This window comes from Acomys russatus, chromosome 30, assembly GCF_903995435.1.
Source record: "Acomys russatus chromosome 30, mAcoRus1.1, whole genome shotgun sequence".
In the NCBI taxonomy this organism is placed as follows: Eukaryota; Metazoa; Chordata; class Mammalia; order Rodentia; family Muridae; genus Acomys; species Acomys russatus.
In genome coordinates this window covers 8,955,314-8,976,096 of record NC_067166.1, presented here as the reverse complement: position 1 = coordinate 8,976,096, position 20,783 = coordinate 8,955,314, and the positions used below count along the sequence as shown (strand labels likewise).

At 41.0% G+C, this 20,783-nt stretch overlaps 1 protein-coding gene across 2 annotated transcripts in view; it reads right to left on the bottom strand.

The window, feature by feature from the left end:
• The window catches only part of Rab3c (RAB3C, member RAS oncogene family), a 205,596-nt gene that overhangs the window by 77,103 nt on the left and 107,710 nt on the right, over nt 1-20,783 (bottom strand). The window lies entirely within an intron of this gene.

Here is a 20,783-nt window from a genome sequence, read left to right as displayed (position 1 = left end):
TCCCAGAGATTCCCTTTGGTGTTTTCTTTAGTTCATCTCAGCAGTGCTATTTTAACAAGGAACAGTATTCCTCCCTGACCTGATTTTCATCCTTGAAATCTGCCACCGTGTGGCTTATTTGTAAGCTAAATGACTCATCACTAATTAATCAATACCCATGATGGGAAGTTTTGACAATAAGTATGAACCCAAGCCAAGTTAATCTGGCTTTCAGTTAATTGTAAAAATCTAATGGATGAGGAGCTGGGTCTTCTGGGCATAAATAATGTGCTTTGAAATATAAAGGCATCAGCCAAAACATTTTAAAACTATGGGACTTTAAGATGAAACCTTCGACATGTATTAAAGTCAGACTATGAGTAAAACATCACACACTAAATACTATAAAGAATTTGATATTGAATTTTCTTAAGGTTATCTTTTGTTGTGAGGATAAAATATCTCTAGAAATGCACAAACTCACTCTTTGCTAAATATTCGTCAAGTGACGACTATGGATCAGACACTGAGGTATGAGGTTGAATTACAGAATCAGGGTCTATGGGCCCAGCCAGTTCCCTTGTGACTTTGCAAATGCTGCAAGGCTCGGGAGGCTTGGGGAAAGCCTGCGGGCTCTGGACAACGTGTAGCATTCTTCTGGGATCTGTTTCAGTTACTTTAGAAAGTCTTTTCTGCTTGTTTGCACCATCTTGACCACCCCTGAGAATCTCCCGTCAGAGTGTCCCTCAGAACCGTGCAGTAACTCCTGGGGTAGCAGAAATCACAGTGCCTCCTAATGATTTGTTTCTTCATTCAAACCTACGCGCTAGTGAAAATAAGTGTCTATCTTGCCTGCCGTTATTTTTCATGTCCAGTCTGATGGTTTATTCTCATTATTCAATAAGAGAGGAGGTGTTATTCAGTACAGAGCTCTTTTGTTGGGCTCATTTATTTTCTTTCTTTTTTTTTTTTTTAAATATTTTATTTAATTTTAATTTATGTGTGTTGGTGTGAGGGTGTCAGATCTTGGAGTTACAGACAGTTGTGAGCTGCCATGTGGGTGCTGGGAATTGAACCCGGGTCCTTTGGAAGAGCAGGCAGTGCTCTTAACCGCTGAGCCATCTCTCCAGCCCAATTTTCTACGTCTCATTGCTAAAGCTACTGTACGAAGTCACTAGCTTGACCATGTCAAATCCAAAGGTGGGACCCATACAGGAAGCAATGGCAGGAGTGTGCTCAAGTCATGATCATGAGGTGGCTGCGATTCAGTTGGAAGAAGGTTATGGAAAAGGGACAACATTTTCCAATAAAACATGTAAATAATAATAATTAAATGTGTCTGTCTTTGCATATTTGCATACAAATATGAGATATACCCCCTCATGCAAGCAAACATCTGCTATTACTTTTTGTATTTCAGCATATAGTAGAGTACTTAGGACATGTAGAAACTCAGTAAATATTCACCAAAAAATATGAGTAAATAAATCATTCAATTAAAGTTTTACTGTGAGTCGCAAACTTGAAAGAAGAAATTCTTGGATCTCTATAGATCTATGCGGATAACAGCTAACAAACACTCCAAGGAACTTTTGCATGCTGTGGAGCTGTGGTTGCTGAGGCAAGGGTGGAGGTGTTGCAATGCGGATGGCATTGTTCTTCAAGCTTTTACTGAAGAGGGCATCAGATGAGATGTATCAGCCAAGGCTAATGCTAGAGGGAAAACTAGACACTGGCGGGTCTTTAAAGTGTCTCCCACAGACTATTTATTAGTTTCAGGGGAGAAATTAGGCAGTGATGACATACTGAGGAAAATTAGAGGCCTATTGGCTGGTGAATAAAGTCAGCATTACCAAAGAGGGACAGATGGACATTGTGTATACCCACACATGATATGCTGAAGGACATGACCACACGTCTGCCACTTTCCAAAAGAATGGAACACCCAATTGAAGACTATTTTATTTGAACAAAAGCTGCAAGGAAATTGGTGCTTTTATTTCTAAAATGTCAATGTTGGGAATGTGAAAGAAGAGACGTAAAAATGTGCATTGAGTTAGACATGGAAGTAAACACACTGAGTACAGACACCACTGACTGGTCTGATTACAATGGCTTTGGATTAGAAAAGGCAGACTAAGGAAGTTATTGATGTCAGCCCTAGCAAAGCTGCTAACCCTACTGAAGCTAAGTAAGGGAATATCCATGTTTTAAAGAAATATACACTGCAGTTGGGGGTTAAGGCTGATAGCATATGTGACTTACCAATGCTTGGTTTGATGAAACAATGCATTGTGAATATGTGTGTGTGTGTGTGTGTGTGTGTGTGTGTGTGTGTGTGTGTAAAAAGAGAATACATGGGGAAAGAAATATGGTATACATGCATATTGTGCCTTAGGGAATCTCAAAACAGTTGTACAGAGTGCTAACAAGTACTTCTGGGTAAAAGATAAATGAGCACATATTTTTCCATTTAAGTAAAAAAGGTATAAGCATGTCAAAGTGTATCAATGACCATAATAAACATCATTTCATAAGCATACTTATATCAGTTTTAATATTTCATCTGGTCAAGACTAAAATTTAAAACTGTCCTGCCACCCTAGCAACTGATTTCAGCTCAAAGGTCCAAGTAAAATAAAATCGGTAATTATATAAAAGTTTACAAACCATAGCATGTCTTTCAGTAGCCTCGAAGCTTAGCAGACCTTAGGCTCCAAGGTGCTGCTCAGTTCTGCGCAGTGGGAAGGACTAGAACGGAGGTGCCTAGATGCCCTGCCTGGACAACACCAATACCAAAGAGAGGCGGGCTGCTTTCAGCAGCACAGCTCCAAAGTCAGCACTTCCTGTGCAGCACGACAGTCCCCTTTGTTCTCTCAGCTGTGGCCCACTTTTGCCTGTCTGCAAGCCTGACACGGAGCAGCCTGATCGCAAGCCACACGGGACTCTGCATGGAAGCCCAGAGAGAGAGTCACTTCCACATTCACACGCATGCTTCCTAGGAATAACTTACAGTCTATAATTGTGCCCAAAACACGAGCACCAATCACAATATTGGTACACACGCATACTGTGCCTTAAGGAACAATAATCCAGGTCAGATTAAAAACACAACGCCAGATGAAAGGAAAATGTTAATTGCAAGTAGCCAATTAAGCATTTATGTTTGTCAGGCTTCTAACGGCCTTCAAGCAGGACATCAAATGCATCACCCTACAGTAAGAAGTCAGAAAGCGGCAGTGTCACTGTCATCTCTGCAAATCCCCCACATGCTTTTCCTCCTTGGCAGCACAGGCTCCTGGTCACAGGCGTTGTGTGCCTGCCATTCCTCTGGAGTTGCGTACATGACCAGAAAAGGGTATGGGTTCCAATGTCTTGTCCTATAGTCAGTCTTTTAAAGCGTCTCTCCTCTAATTATATCTAGATCACGACCACTATAAATAATTGACACTTTCTTCTCTCTCACTTTGGTTTCTCCCCACGTTCCTTCAATTTAAATTAGGCTGACAGAAAAGATTTCATTGATTTATGAGGAGGAAAAACAATCCAATAAGAAAATGAAACAAAGGATTTTCCTTTAGCTGTACAGAGGATGCTGAGTGGCGCAGGATGGTGGTGGTACTGGGGTAAAGGAGGAGGGGGCTCACTGTGATAAATACTAGATGAGCATTAATTATACAATTTACTACTCTTTGTGTGCACACGTTTCTGTGTTTCAAGAAGGAACACGATGTCCATCTATTGACCATGACATGCATTCTACTTATAGTTTCTCTTTGTTGCAGTGGCTCCGTAGCTGGCACAGTCGTAGGCATTTTTTCACCATCTGTGCTTGGTTATCACCATGCTTAGTGTAGGTTCCCTGAAGAGGCTAACATTTCCTGTGCATGGTCTCTTCTTTACCAAAATGGCCACTGGGCTCTGGGTATATTCATCATGTTGACAGGGAAACTGGTTGGTAGCTCTCCACATGTTGCCAAGCATTCATCTAGAACCCAATCCATGGAAGGAACCCGGGTTAAGAAAGGCCAACTTAGGGCGGAGAGAAGAACTCCTATGGCTCTTACAAAAGGCTCAGGTTCATTTCTAAGCACTCATGTTGAGTGGCTCACAGACACCTGTAACACTAGCTCAGGGTGAGACCAAACCTCTGATCTCCATGGGTACCTTCACTCATGTGCACAAGTGAGTGTACACATGCACACATGTATGTACAAATGTATGCACACGTACACACACACATACACACACATCTTACAACAAAAGAGAGGTCAAACTAGAGAGTTGCCATCTAAGGTCACAATAAGAAGTGTTTCCCCTCTACTAATTATATCTAAGTCACAATCACTTTTATAAATAATCGACACTTTTCTTCTTTCCCTTCCCATCATTCCTTTCCATTTTGTTGTACCCCCTGACACCCCACCCACCACTTTTCTCTCCTAGAATCTGAGACAGAACCACCACACTCTGGACTTGGGATTTTCTTTCCTCAGCCCCTAAGTAGCTAGTGCTACAAGCATGTGCCACCAAGTCTGACACTTTCCATATGACTTTCAAAAATGGAATGCGTAGCTCTTTTTTAAAATATATTTTATTAATTTATTCATATTACATCTCAATTGTTATCCCATCCCTTGTATCCTCCCATTCCTCCCTCCCTCCCATTTTCCCCTTACTCCCCTCCCCTATGACTGTGACTGAGGGGGACCGCCTCCCCCTGCATATGCTCATAGGGTATCAAGTCTCTTGCAGCTGGGCATGGTTGTGCATATCTCTAGTCCTAACTACTATGGAGATGGAGTCCAGGGGGTTTACGTGAGACCAGGAATAATAGAGAACACAGAGAATGCCTATCTCAAGATGGTTACTGTGACAAAAATGATTGTGCTGCACAGTCAAAGTTCAGTGTGAAAGAAATAGAGGATATTGTATAGTTCATGTCTAAATAACAGAGAGACATGGTTAAAGCAAACTCATGAGTGCCAGAGCTTAAGCCATTTGTGATAGGTAGCTCATAAAACATCTGGTAGAGATCATTCTTCCTTTAAAGGAGAGAATCTCCCACATCTGCTTAAGACCCTTTCTCTTCTCAAATACTCTAGCAGACAAATGGTGAGCCCTGACCCACCACTGTAACATTTATTCTTCCCTTCCTCTTCATTGAAAACTGGAACATTTACATTTTTAAATCATTGTGATGGTGATGATGATGATGATGATGATGATGATGTGTGTGTGTGTGTGTGTGTGTGTGTGTGTGTGTGTGTGTGTGTGTGTGTGTGTGTGTGTTTGCAGAGGCCAGCAGGCAACTCTGTGGAGCTGGTTGCAGTGGAACATTTGGTTTCTTAAAAAACTCAGTTATGTTAGGTGAACATCCTAGGTGTGGGATGTGAGGTTGCTTCAGTTTGTTCGCGGTTGTTAACTACGGGCATCTTGTGCTCTAGCAGGGGTGTGATGTGTGCCAGCTGCAGATAGTTTAATTCTGGGGACTCTGAAAGGGAAAGGATGCCAGGACCCTGAGAAGGCCAGCAGTGGTTGCTGCTCTTCCTGCTGCTGCTGCTGGTTCGCTCTGCTTCTGTGTTTGCTATCCTTGCGTTTGCTGAACTGCTCGATATCCTGACTATAAAGATTAGACATGCCCCAAAGAACTATGTCACTAAACAGCAGGAAGCAGCAAAGAGTCATATGCTTCCCCTCTGCCCTCTAACCTCCTTTTTCTCCTATGTAGTGTTCGGGGGTTGGAAGGTATTAGGGTGGCTAAGGGTTGGGAGGGAGGTGGAGATGGAAGACCCCTATTAACATAGATTTTTTTTTTTTAATTAAGCCTACAGCTAGTTTTCTCTCTCTACCTTCATGTGAATTCTGGAGATGAAATTTAGGCTTCCAGGCTACTACAGCAAGCGCTTTGACCAGCTAAGCCAGTCCCAAGGCTAGCGTGTTTAAAAGGCCATGGCTGAAGCAGGGAAGCTCACACCACTTGTGAACTAAGTCATATGCCTCCCATTTTCTCAGGCTAAGCCATCTTGCACCCAGTACAGTCACTTCATTGCCATCACAGCACAAGGCACCGCTCTTGTCCCTGGGCATCTCTCTCCTGCTTCTTGTCTGGATGCAGGTTACTGAGGCGTCTTCTTCCCCCCCCCTCCCCCCTCTTCTTCTGGAGGCAGCAGCTGAGTTCACTACCGGCAGATCCTCCCAGCTGGTTCCAGCTGTTCATCCTGCCACTTCTCAGATGCTCAGCGAGGACTTCCTTCTTACCTCGCAAAAGGACTAGGGGTGGTAAGTGATGGTGAAGGAATTCCACCGGACGTGAACATGTGCAGGTACGCTGAAATCTTCTGTACAACTATAATCTGAACTGCATATGCTTTCTTTACTCCATACATGGATCTATAAATGGATTGGAACTTACTGGACATTCTTAAAACCTTCAAAGAGGTGGCTGTTTAAGATATTTATGAGTTATGAAACAGAATATGCCCCATTTTCTCGTTCTCTCTCTTAAACTCTAAAAAAAAAAAAGGTTAAATCTACAATTCAGACCAACACACCTTTACATAGAGAGAATCACACTGGTAGTACCCAGTAGTCTTTTTCACATACTTCGAAATGATGCCGCCTCCAGAGAGGACACCCACCTCAAAGGATAATTATTTGTGTTCAGCAACAGCAGCTTACGCTTAAAATAACTAATCGATTCAATGAATATTTATGAGCCTTGGAGAAAGTTTAAGTAGGCTCACAACATCCTATTACCCACAGTTTCAACAGCAATGTATTGTTTTTTGTAACTTCTAAAAATATTTTTTTTCACTTTTTAAGGACCTTGCTAAACCCAAACTTGCCTGGCATCTTGAAATTATGGATCACATTTCAACAGTCATAAAGCGTTTAGTCTACATCTCCATGGGTGGCCAAATTATCAATAACTCTTGTTTTCAGATTGGGAGTGAATTTCCATAATTTAATCTTTTGGCAACCTTGTATATGATTACATTATTCAAATAATGCACTATATTTTAAACTTATGAATAAATTTACATTTTAAGCAGCAGATGAAAAAATAATAAAATTGACAAAAATGGCTGTAGGAATTTCAGAGCTTTGTATGCTCTTCCAAAGCTGTAATGTTTTTCTTATCTGGCATTTAATCCAATAGCTGGAGAACAGTCCACCATAATCACATTAACGATGTGTAGGCAGGCAAACAGGATGAGTGTTGAGCCATCTCCATTACCTGGGATAAGTGCTAAGAACTCAGAAAATACTAGAGGCAAGAATTCGCCATGAACACACACAAATGCACAATGCTTTTGCATTTACAAATACTTTTTTTTCCTTCAGTTGACTCAGTGAGTTTTCTGCAATGTGGTCCTAGACTGAGTCTACCCCAGAGCGATCTGAGAGCAAGGATGTCCCTTGAGGCACAGTCCTCTTGTTTTCAAAGCTGGCTGTGTTCCCAAGTCCCTTGTGCATAATTAGGGGTCAATACCATGCTCTTTCCAATAGCTGAATTACAGCTTTCTTATTATGTTGTAGCAATAATATTTTGAGAACTGAGAGTGACATTTCTCTCAGTAGGGGACATTGCTTAGTCAACAGTTTTCTTATCAAAAATTTATGCAGTTCAGGAAATTGAAAGTTACTGAGGAGAGATTCAAGAAGTGATTTCTAGCATACAGTTACCCAGATTTAGCTTTTTAAAATATGCTATAGTTTCAGTTAAAGAAGAAAACTTGAAATCTCTGCAAACATTTTATTACGAGCTTCAAATAATTCTAGAGTTCTAAATAACTGCTTCATGATTAAAAAGACATGGTTCTGAATGCTTGTTTCTGTATCAGCCTTTAATGCTATTAGCCTTTGGTTCTTTTGTTTGACGTAGAGCTGAAAAGGCAATGAAATGAAAAGACAACGCTTTAGAGGCTTCAAAGGGAGGAGCCCCAGCAATCATCCTCTCACATGTATTTCAGTCATTGACCTACAGCATTATTTAAAATTACTGACAGGGCAGTTTGAAGTTTGAGAAACAACAAAAGGCATCATTCACCTAATACAAGGTCAGGTAAGTGAGACAAAGGCCCATAGCAGGGGCTATGACTGACACAAATAGTTACTGCTGAAACAACGTCAGCAGTGATTTCAATGCACTCTCAAAAACAGACTGTAGGGTTCCAAAAGAACTTAAGAGAACTTCAAGTGCCCTTTGTCCTTAACAGGCAGAGGTTATATGGTCACACCGCGTAAAGCTAAGGGGCCAGTCTCCCTCACATGTCTCCTTTCCCTACGCCACACTCAGCTTCTGTCCAACCCCCACGCCTTCATCCAGCCCACATTTTGTTTCCTGACCCCTTTATCAGCCCCCGCATTTACACTCATGACTCCACGTGAGCTCCTTTGCTGACTGTAGCTCATGCTGATCCCGCTTCCAACTGTTTGAGCGACAAGGGCCTACTGTGCATCCTCAAGCACGATCTTACGAGAGATACGGCAGACACGCCTCAATCTCACCTCACAGATTCCTGATCCCACTATGATTCCATTTTGCTTTTGTTTTGGTTACGTATGGCTCTTTTCACAATAGCCAATGCCTATAAATGATGGCATATATTTTAAATATTAAAATAAAAAGTAAATGTGGCACCATTTTAAAATCTTAACTAATTTAATTTTTCAGCATGAATGCATGAGTTACGATAAGCCACGCAAGGTAACAAGTGAAAGGCTCACAATTTGATTAACAAGGCTATTGATAGAATAATTTCCATATATATTAAAAAGACTCCAGAGTGAAATCTTACACTCAGCCTTTTAAGAGAGACAGACACACATTTCTTCTTCTTCTTTTTAAACCTTTTCTAGATTAAGAATGTCTACGTTTTCTAATAAATATTTATTAAACTTTAAATAACTCTTATGAACAGTCACTGATTGAAACCCTTCTTCAGCACATTCTTAAAGTTGCTGACACACAGAGAAATGGTCTGAGAACAAACCAGTGCTGCACACACATATCATGCAGTGATTTCCCCCAAAGCCTTACAGTTATAAAGAACAATGAAGCGGTCGCCTTTCGAGCTCTTACAAAAGCAGAAACTAGAAGCCGCCAGCTACATGGCTCTCTCTCATGTCCTTTACATCTCCTTTTACCTATTTGTAAACTAATGATTCTGGGCAACTGGTTCGTGCCCAACAGAGCATTGTATTAGATTGAAAAGAGAAAGAAGAGAGACAAACACCATGGAGCTTGCTCTGTGTGAATACTAGTTGTCAAAATTGTGTGACAATAGGCACACTTTTAACATCTTATTACACTGTAGGAAATAAATTAATAGACAAGCAGGTGATTGACAAGTATAAATTCATAATGGATGAAAATAATATTTTTCACATGTGAATTAAACTTTCTGATGGATTAATGAATCATGTGTGGCCTGAGAAGATGGCTCAAAAGTTAAGAGCACTGGCTGCTGTTTCTGCTGCTATTTCAAAGGACCTGGGTTCAATTCCCAGCACCCGCATGGCAGCTCACAACTGTCTGTATCTCCAGTTCAGGGAATCTGATTTCCTCACACAGACATATGTGCAGGCAAAACACAAATGCATATTAAAAAAAAAAAAAAAAAGAATTAGATCCAAGTCTTAAAAAAAAAAAGAATCATGTGTTTAAAAACCTCTCATTTTATTTATTTTTTAAAATTTTTAAAAATTTATTCTTATTACATCTCAATGTTTATCCCATCCCTTGTATCCTCAAAGAATCATGTGTTTAAAAACCTCTCATTTTAATTATTTTTTAAAATTTTTTATTAATTTATTCATGTTACATCTCAATGTTTATCCCATCCCTTGTATCCTCCCATTCTTCCCTCCCTCCCATTTTCCCCTTATTCCCCTCCCCTATGACTGTTCCTGAGGGGGATTACCTCCCCCTGTATGTGCTCATAGGGTATCAAGTCTCTTCTTGGTAACCTGCTGTCCTTCCTCTGAGTGCTACCAGGTCTCCCCCTCCAGGGGACATGGTCAAATGTGAGGCACCAGAGTAGTGAGAAGTCATATCCCACTCTCCACTCAACTGTGGAGAATGTTCTGACCATTGGCTAGATCTGGGTAGGGGTTTAAAGTTTACCGCCTGTATGGTCCTTGGCTGGTGCCTTAGTTTGAGCGGGACCCCTGGGCCCAAATCTGCCTATCATAATGTTCTACTTGTAGGTTTCTAGGACCCTCTGGATCCTTCTACTTTGCTATTCTCCCATGCTTCTCTCATCTAGAGTCCCAATAGGATGTCCTCCCCTCTGTCCCAGGTTCCTGGTACCCAGAAGATGCTCCAGCACACAACAAGAAAATTTGCTCAACCATGTTCATAGCAGCCTTATTCATAATAGCCAGAACATGGAAACAGCTTAAGTGTCCACCAGTAGAAGAATAGATAAAGAAACTGTGGTACATATACATTATGAAATACTACTCAGCTATTAAAAACAAGGAATTTCCAAAATATGTGGATAAATGGATTGAGCTAGAAAGGATCATAATGAGTGAGTTAACCCAGAAGCAGAAAGACTCAAATGGTCTATACTCACTTATATCTGCATACTAGCCCAAGGGGCATGTCCCACGAAAACCTCTCATTTTAAAGAGTATGATTGCAAATGCAGTTATTGGAACAAAAGAATAAATTATTGGTGAGAAAGTTAAGTGAATACTGTGTTTAGAAAAATGGTACAAGTAAAACACTGGAAAGCTATTTCTGCTAAATGAACAAACTTTCATACGATAGCATAGTCACATCAAAAGAAATGTTCTCTCTCCTTGTACGAATGACTAGAAGGTGAAAATGGTGACTCAAAGCTTTGACAAACCTCATGTGCACCCTGTGAGACCTCACCCAGCCTCTTCCAGGAGGCTTTGCTCTTCTGCTTGGCATAAAGAAAGTGGTATCTGCTACTTGTTCCGGGTGACTTATTTATACTTCTGTGTTTTCAATAAATCCCTTTGTCATTTGTCCTTTTAAGCCCGTTTCTTTTGTGAACCCATCAACTAATACCTCTTTCTGTTTCCAAGGTCACAGAATGTATGTCCTACATAATAGGTATTATAATATAGGTTTTCACACAGAACCATCCACTCTAAAATCATTTAAGAGTCATGATTCCTCAAATAGAGAACATTTCCAAACTCTGGAAGAAAAAAAGAGGAGAAATGGCTAACAGTGCATCCTGCACTCTGTCTTTCAGAGAAGACAAGGTGGCCGGGGAAGTGGATGGGCATGGAATGAAGTAAGTTAATTTTGGAACTGAGAGCAGTTCAGGAGCAAACAATCATGGCTGCAATGGCCTCCTTTTGCACCCGCTGTCCAGAATGAGTCCTTCTGAATGGCTGGACGAGGAAGGAGCCTGCTCACCACTCACTTCTATCTCCTGGCCCTAGACTATTTTACTGTGTTAAGGTTCTGAGGAGAGGAGCTCATCACTTGGCCCTTATAGCAGTGAGACAAGCAGGAAACACAGTCCCTAACTCCAGCAGCTTCCCAGGAACTGTTCTAGAAACCTTTGAAGGACAGTTGACGATTCCTAAACAATCTCTGGTGACCCTTAGGGACATACCATTTTCCCCTAGCATGAAACAGATGTAGTAGGAGACAGGCACACGTGCAACGTGATCCCTGGAAAACAAAAGGCTGAGCTTCAAGCAAGACGACGATATTTAGAGAAATACTTGTTTCTAAATTCGGAGGCCAAGCAGTTTTACAAGGTTTCAGAAATAGGCAACTTCGTGGCAATGGTGCTTGGATGCTAATAATTATAGCACACGCCGTGACTCAGGCACTAGACCAGCAAAGGTGACAGTCAGCAGTGAGGCGAGGTCTCTTTGACAGCTTGGGAACACTCAGCTTGGTGGCGAGGGAAGCACATGATGACAAAGTATCCGCAGAATCAGTGCTTGTGTTTTCCCATCTCTCTCAGTCTCCTATGGTGTAGGATAGAATTCCGTCCTCTCTACTGTGTTATCAATAAGCACGAAGACTGGTGGAGAAAAGCCAGCAGTGAAGTTGGCCAATCCCGTACATGTTTTGGTCCCATTCTGTTGCTCCTATTGCAGTTAACATAACAGTCGCACGTGTTGACAGCATAGGTAGAATCTTCTTACCCTAGAAGACTCTAAACACACTCTGTAAATGTCTGAAAGAAATGTGGTTTCTCAAACGGGGAATAACATTAGAAACAGGCAATATCGAATCCCTGTTGGAGCTATTTAAACCTGATAATTTCCATTTAAAGGTCTCCATTGTACTATTTGCTGTCATTATCTAAAATAGAGATCACATTTATCCAAGCACAGACACAAATCCTGTTAACCTGAACATTTGGGATGATGAGCAGGTGATTCATGAATTCAGAGCTAGCTTATCTGCATAGCAAGAGCCTCAAATAAAAATTTTTTTAAATGTTAAAAATGTACAAAGTGAATGACTCAGTGTTGTGTATTGTTAGGTTTATAAAGCTTGCTTTGCTATTCTAAGCTAAAGAATTTTTAGAATTGTGCTGGGAGCAAGAGAGAAATCTAAATGAAAATAACAACACACACACACACACACACACACACACACACACACATGAACAAGAGAGAGAAGATTAAGGGAAGAAGAGATAGGGATGGGAGAAGGCAGGGGAGGCAGGAGACAGAAGAGTTGGAGCCATGGTGCATAAAACAACCCACATTACGTCACTTTCTTTGTGATAGTTTCTTATTGCAGCCTTCAGATGCTTATTATCCTTTTTCCAGAATTAGTAACTATTTTGACTAAAAATAGAGAATTTTGTAGTAGGAATGGATGAGGAGCCTGTAGAGAAATCTGAAATATCGAGCACTCTCAAGGTTTTTCACTATACTCAGGTTGTCTATAGGTCTTTAAAAACGTGTCCAGTTAAGGCTGGATTATAAGGGAATGATATTGTCTTATGTAATCATTTCTCAAAGACAGCCAATGAAATGTTACAAGCTTACCCATCATTTGTCTGAAATTTCATTGAATTATAGTTTGTATTTTGACTTTATAGGGTTGGCAACCTTATTGAAATATTCATAAGACATTACACTATGTATTTATTGCTCTCTCAGAACTACACGTACACCACACTGGTCAAAACGATGGTTAAGAGGTTACTATAGTGGGGTGCAGTGACGCATGCCTGTAATACCAGCACTCAGGGAGGCAGAGTCATGTGGATCTCTGTGAGTTCTAGGTCAGCCTGGTCTATAAAGTGAGTCCAGGATAGCCAAGGCTACACAGAGAAGCCCTGTCTTAAAGGGAAACAAAACAAAACAAAAGAAGTTTCTGTAGCTGGTTCATAATTGATCAACGAGAGCCCTTTCTACTCTGGGTGTGTTTAATTCCTGAGAGGAATTAGAATACTCAAAGTTCCCATCAGAGTAATTACTAATGTCAAAAAAAAAAAAAAGAAAAAAAAAAAAAAGAAAGAAAGAAAGAAAGAAAAGGAAAGTCACCATCTCCAGGCTCCTTTCTACCTTCCCAATATGAGTCTCTTAAAGGACAACTTCACAGTCAAGTGCAACGAAGCCGTCAAACAGTTTTCTGCTCTGCACGCATAAATCAACACGATTAACAGCATCAGTAACTGCTAAATCATAAATATCTCTGCATTTGCAGTACTGCAGCTTTGGAATCTTTTCGGAATCTGTTAGCACATTTGATTCCTGGAACATCTTGATGGGACCTTTTCTATTTCTGTACCACACACGGGGGATTCTTGCTCTCAGCTCAAGTGTGAATTACCTCTGCAGCTGCAAATGTTGCTTCGCCTTCTAGATGTCAAACATGCACTTAATGGATGAGTTCATTATTATGCAGGAGGGCTCTGGATCACAGGGATGCGTAGTGGCTGCTAAATGAGAAGTCATAAATCAAGGTCCTTAGCGCTCAGCTCAAGCAGTTCTCTTGAAATATCTAAGTATAACTCTGTGTGTGTGCATATCTTTGCAATGACCGCCTTTGCTAGCCGCTTCCCAAATTTCTGTGAAAATATTCAGGACAGAACCCATCTTTTTCTCTTTAGTGGTGTCTTTGTTTTCCTGAAAGTCCCACATGTAGGCAGAGCCCTTGGAAGTGTGAAGAAGGGGTGGACTCTCTGAGAAGGCCACGGACTTCACTTCTGCCAGTTTTTTCAGAGACACTGAAGAGTTACAGGTTGATGGTCATTTGCCTAAAATGAAGATGCGCTTTTTTATTTGATTTTTCTCCTAACCTCAGCTAAGAACAAAACTGTCAAATATCTAAAACCTTTAGGTATTGGAGATTGGAGATTTTCTCTTCTTCTTCTTCTTTTCTTCTTCTTCGTCTTCTTCTTCTTCCTCTTCTTCTTCCTCTTCCTCTTTCTCCTCCTCTTCCTCCTCCTCCTCTTCTTCTTCTTTCTCTTCTTCTTCCTCTTCCTCCTCCTCTTCCTCCTCTTCCTCCTCCTCCTCCTCCTCCTCGTCTTCTTCTTCTTCTTCTTCTTCTTCTTCTTCTTCTTCTTCTTCTTCTTCTTCTTCTTCTTCTTCTCCTTCGTCTTCTTTCTGAGACAGGATTTCTCTGTGTAGCCCTGGCTGTCCTGGACTAGCTTTGTAGACCAGGGTGGCCTTGAACTCACAGTGATCCACCCTCCTCTGCATCCCAAGTGCTGGGATTAAAGGCATGCACCACCACATCCAGCCAAATTAGGGATTTTCAAGTGCCAAGTTCCTATCTACTTTATCAGTCGATTACAGATGTATGTACCTACAGAAATGTTTTAAATTACTTAATCCTTGGAAAGTAGTGAAGCAATCAGCTAAAAGGAGAAAACATTGGGGTGAAGTTGGACACGGGCATTTCCTTATGCACTTGTTTATATATCATTTATTCAACGACAACAACAACAACAAATCCTATGTGCCTACTAAGTATTAGATTCTTTGGAAGATGCTTCAATAAGGAGATAAATCTTATTCCTACTCAACCAGCACAGTGGAAGCAATGAATTAAAGAAACAATGTTCACATTAGACAGAATGAAATAGTGGATATGACATATAGGGGACATTGTTAAGAGAACAGTGAAGAAGCCACTGATACTGATGACAGAAAAGGTGGGTGTTTAAGGAATACCTGCCTCGTGGCTGGCCTCGGACAGACTTCACTCACACTATGGAAGAGGGAGACAAAGAAGACATGAGCATTAGAGGGAGGGGAAGAGTGCAGAGGTGAGAAGGAGGCCACATTCTGAAGGGGCAACGTTGGATGAGAGCTGTTGGCCTGGTTTGACCACACTGTGAAAGGCAATGCAGGGTCATTATAATGGATCTACTTCCTAAGTAGCTGGTGAGAGTTTTAAAGAGGGTAGCATGAAGCCTTGGCATAAGAGAGGGAGGCAGGGAAAACATGGCTAGTAGGCCAGTGGTGGCCTCCACACTACATGTCTTCCTTCCCCCAAGAGACTCTGAAGTTCCAGAGATGAGGGTGTCATGTGTTTTTGTATCATTTGTGACAATGGCTGTGCAAACTCCTCCGTTGAGAAAATGATACAAGGAATTGGAGTGATAGCTCAAGGGTTAAAGGGAGATGATTCAAACCCTCTGTGAGCCGGCAACAGCTCTCGTGTTCATGTTTAAGAGTTACAGTACTTAAAGAAATAAAAGAATTACAGTACTTGGGATGCCACACACATGAGCACCTGTCTCCCCACCCAAAGTCCAGGATCTCAGTCTTTGCCTTTTCTACATAATTATCAGAGAAAATGGCAAGCCCTGCGGTGGGTACAGGACTCACCCCTCACTTCAAATAAGCTACTAGGCACTACTGAGGCTAGTAGGAGTCCTTTCCCAGATATGGAGATGCTGTAAGTCAGATGACCAGGCATGTTGCTGGGATTTACCTCAGTCCTGCAGAACCATTTCCTCTATCACTTTTCTCTGTTCATCTCCATTCATAAGACAGTCAGTAGGGTCTGGCACCTGGGCAGAATCATTACTAGAACAACTTAATTCTCATCGTTGCATGACTACTGTGGCAGCTACTTGCATGTAGTGCTATTATCTCTTCCTGTTGGAGAAAGCAGGCATCTCAGCCATTGGTCCTGAGTTTGAAGATGACCCCGTTAAATGTGAATTCAACTGCTCCTCATAATTGGGTTTAAAGTTTTTGTCTTTGTCCAAATTCTATGCCAACTGTGTTTGTGAGACACAGACAGTCTTGGAAACATTGACACTCGTTTAGCATTAAGAGTCAGTTTAAACTGGATGCAGTGGTGCATGCCTGTAATCCCAGCACTCCAGAAGGAGAGACAGGTGGATCTCTTGTGAGTTCAAGGTCAGTCTGGTCTACAAAGGGAATCCAGGACAGCCAAGACTACACAGAGAAATCCTGTCTTTAGGGGGAAGAAGAGTCAGTCCTAATTGGAAGGCATTGTTTGGAGATATATGGAGAAGCTAATCATTTTACAAATATCTGGCTATGCAAGAGGTTCAGAAAACACAAGGGATCTAGGCTGTTATCAATGATACACGAATCCAACTCCATAAACACTTGACCAGAACTTGCCTTGGGAGACACTCTCACGTTTCATTGTGACTCACTTTACAGTCACATGGGGGAGATATTTGTAAGTATCACTGGGTGGCAGTTGCACAGGCAGAGCTGGTGACTGACATGGCAGAAGACAGCCACGTCTTCAGCAGCCCTCCAGGCACTCATCTGTGTAGGCCGATTGAGCAGTGCTATCTGCTGTCTGATGGAAACCAAAAGCCAAAAAGCTGCTTGTTGCTCCATTAGATTTTTCTTTCTCTTCCCTGTAGGCGTCTTGTAGGTCAGGAACTCTGTCCCCATTTTCAATTGCATCAAATAAGGTAGGGAAAGAACCAGATACTGTCAAATCCCCAAAGGACACAGCATTTAGGTTTGTTGGTTTTTTCCTAACTCGGAGGCAAGGAAACTTTGTGAAGGTTTGAAGCCTTCACGGCTCTCCTTACTGGATCCAGTCCCCACACTCTATTCAGCTTCCTTCTTTAAAAGGAGTTTTATCAAATAACTCTGGCCGCCCAGGACTTCTTTCTTTCTCTTCTTCTTATCACCCTTCCTCTCGGTCATTGTTGGTTTTAAAATTGGAAGTTAAGGAAGAAAAGAAAAAACCCCACCATGGCTTAGGGAAAAATTTCCCAAGATAAGCTGCCTTATCTAGCACATAAATTAAGTCATATTTGGTACGTTTCAAATACATATTATAAGGTGATAGATGTGAAATTCTGCTCTATCAGTTCTGAAACGACTCATGTCTAGAATATAAAGTAGGAATATGGGGATTTACATAAATTACCATATTAATGCACTCATTTGAAATTCACAATTCATCAAAAAATGGAATGATAAGAAAGTGATTTCAACTGTAGCAAGCCTTCTGTTTTCAAGCTTCTCCTATATTCGACATGCACTTAGGACGTGCTGAATATGAGTTTGGAAGGCACAACTAGTTTTTATTACACTCAGCTGCTAAAATATGAATCATGTCCAAAAGCGCCATGGTAAAGCAAGCCTTGTCGAATTCAGGGTAGGAGGTGAAACAAAGGGGTTTGTTCAGAGCTGGGGTTATGGATACAAGAGAAGTTCAAATATTTATTGTACAGTTTGCAAAGAAAAGGGGGACTATGCTGACATTTTGATGAAGATACATTAAAATGACCCTGTCACATTGGCTTTAGCACTCTGCCTCCCTTCAGTAGCAATAAAGCCGCTGCAGCAGGGGCGAGAGTGGGAAGGAATGCCAAGGGGAAAAGATAGTGGAGTGAATATGGAGACGGCCACATGGCAGTCTTGGATTTTGCAGCCGCTGGGCACTTATGTCAGCCTCCCAGGGCGTCTTGGTGGAGTTGTTCAGGGCAGTTTTCTACAAAGTGGTCTTTCACAAGGGAGTTGCAATCGCTTGCCCCTAGTTATCATTTACTTCTAAAAAATATTTAATTTATCATTTTAAAACTTGTTTTTCTAATTGTTATAATTTTCATTGTGAATTCATTGTGAATATAGTCATTACTTATCAATAAATAAGTGGACATCATATAACAAAGAATTTTGCTAACAGTTGCTGACAAATTCCCGTCCTGACGAGATGACCCAAAATGGGCGCTGACCACGCCAGAAAGGCCAAATGTATTACTAAGTACATGGGATTGTTTAGACATGTGGAATCAAGTACTCTTGTGAGCAGCTAAGGTGGATTTGAAATGGAGTTCAACCATGTGGTCTGTGATTCTACCACTGTGGGAACGTTATAAAACTCAAAAATCACTGTGCCTAAGAGCTTTGGTGAAGTTCCCTGGTTGCCAGCATGCCACGCATTGCCACACACAATGGACCTTGGAAGCTTTGTGTTTGGAACGTTCCTGATCCCTGCGCATACATCTCTCTCTTTGGCCATTTTCAATTTGCATCTGTTCAAAGTAACAAACCAATCACAAACCTAGCACTTTCTCAAGTTGGTGGAGTCATTCTAGCGGATCATGGAAGCAAAGTTGGATCACGGAAGCAAAGTTGTGGGCACTCAAAACGTAGCCAGACAATTCTGAAGCGAGGACATCCCTATCATGGCTGATGTCTAAAGTGAGGCCAAACCTGTGAAAAGCTGAGCGTGTACCCTTATTCTGGTTAACTCTGAGTAGATATATATTGGGAGGACTATTAAGAGAATTAGTTGCTAAGTGTATTTGGCTAAAATTATGTCTGAAAACCACCTTGGAAGCATTCAGACCTTGCGGTATGCCTTCCCTAGGCTAGGCTAGGATGAGGAAAACTATCTGAAGTGACTGTGATGTTTATGAATGAGAAATGGGTTCTGGGTTAAAGTAGACTGCACCTGAGACTGTTTTATGGAATACCGAGGTTGCAGAGACTGTAACATGATTGGGTTGCTTATCACTTCTCTTCCTTACGACCCAATTCCTGAATTTGCCTTGAAAATTGGTGATTCCAAATGGAAAGGCTTGGGAAGATAATTACTACTGGTTCTGTCTGAAAGTTATGGGACTGCATATCGCACACCAATTGATGTATGGTCATCAAGTAATCCACCTACAGCTAATATGCTATTTACTCTAATTTTTCTTTTGAGTAATTTTAATTTGTTTTGCTTTTCTGCAGGGAGGTGATAAGAAGTGGGCTAGTGTATACAATTGTTAATTAGAGTAGTAATCTTAATTAACTGAACAGCAAAGGAAAGACCAAATCTACCCCAATAATAAAGGAACAAATGGTCTCCATAATTCTCGACTTACAGAAAAGGGTGCTATATTTAGCAAACAGTCTTACAGAATTGAAGTTAGACAGAGAAGGGACCTGGGTTGAAGAAGATTGGGTCTTTGTGTTTATTCCCTATTGCAGTGGCTGCTTATATATTGATGTCTGGGCCAATAAAAAAAAATAAGGACAAGTAAAATGTACCAGGCACTGCAAAATATATTCCCTGATGTTAGTAAGCAGATTGGATAGAAAATGTGTCCAGGATAGACCTAAAGATGGTGGGAGGATTCAAGTAAGTCACAGGTGAACCATGAACCATTCTTGGTAACATCTCAAATTACTTCCTATGAGATGCATTGACCATTAATAATCTCAGAGGTTTGGTTTAAATGACAACCAATAGCTAGGACATAGATAAACCAAGCTGAAGAGGCAGAGCTGGATAATGGGATTTATCACAATTCCCTCTCTGGTAATTATATGACTGGTATAATTAATGTATTTTGAGATAAATATACCCGTGAATCATAGGCATTTTAAAGAAGGTATACTATAATAAATAGAGACTAAGGGAAATCAGAAAAGACTGTTATTTTTAATAAATATTATGACACAAACCTGTACCTTGGCAGCTTTCAGGAAATATATTTGGAATGTAAGTAAAGCAGAATAAATATCAATCATATTTACATAATCTCTGTATTCAAGAGTTAAAGCCTTTAGGCTAAGCCTTTAGGAGATGGCTGTGTCTATTATTAAACTCACACCAAAATAGAGCTCCTAGTCTTCATCTTAGTGTCAATATTTGGGGAATATTAACATCTACAAACTAGTTGAGGTTAGTTAAATATGAAAACACAGAGCCATACAGGATGGGTGTTTCTCTTGATCCCCATTCCTCCTTATGTATTCAGAATCAGAATATTAACTGGTAATCTGTGCTACAAGCCATTTTTCTCCTTCCTGGGTCAAAGACATACACAGAGATGATTCTCTGTGACCAGAATTATAAACTCAAGTTTACATCTTTGATCTAAGCAGGTATTAGGTAAATGAAAGCCTTAATTAAGACATCTGATATAAGGTTTTACCATCTGTCTTCTTCACAGAGCTAAGTTCTATGTCAGCATCCAACTTCTTGGAAGCCAGAAGCATGGAAAGTAAGCAGAATGAGTTAAAAGGAGGGAAGTGGAGCTTTGGAGATGGTGTAGGTGGTAAAGCGCTGGGGCAACTGTTGATTGCACCATGGGATGTGTGGGCTTTGCTGGCCAGCCAGACTCACTTACTTAGTGAATTCCAGGTCAATAAGACACTCATTTCCGAAAGATAGATAGATAGAGGGATGAATGGACAGATAGATAAAGAGATAGATTAGAGAGATAGATGATAGAAAGACAGAGGTGAATGTCACTTCTTCACACACACACACACACACACACACACACACACACACACACACACACACACATAGTGGATAGAAAGTTGACTGATCACACAGAAATAGTATAAGATTTTTTTTTAAACCTGAAGCTATGAGG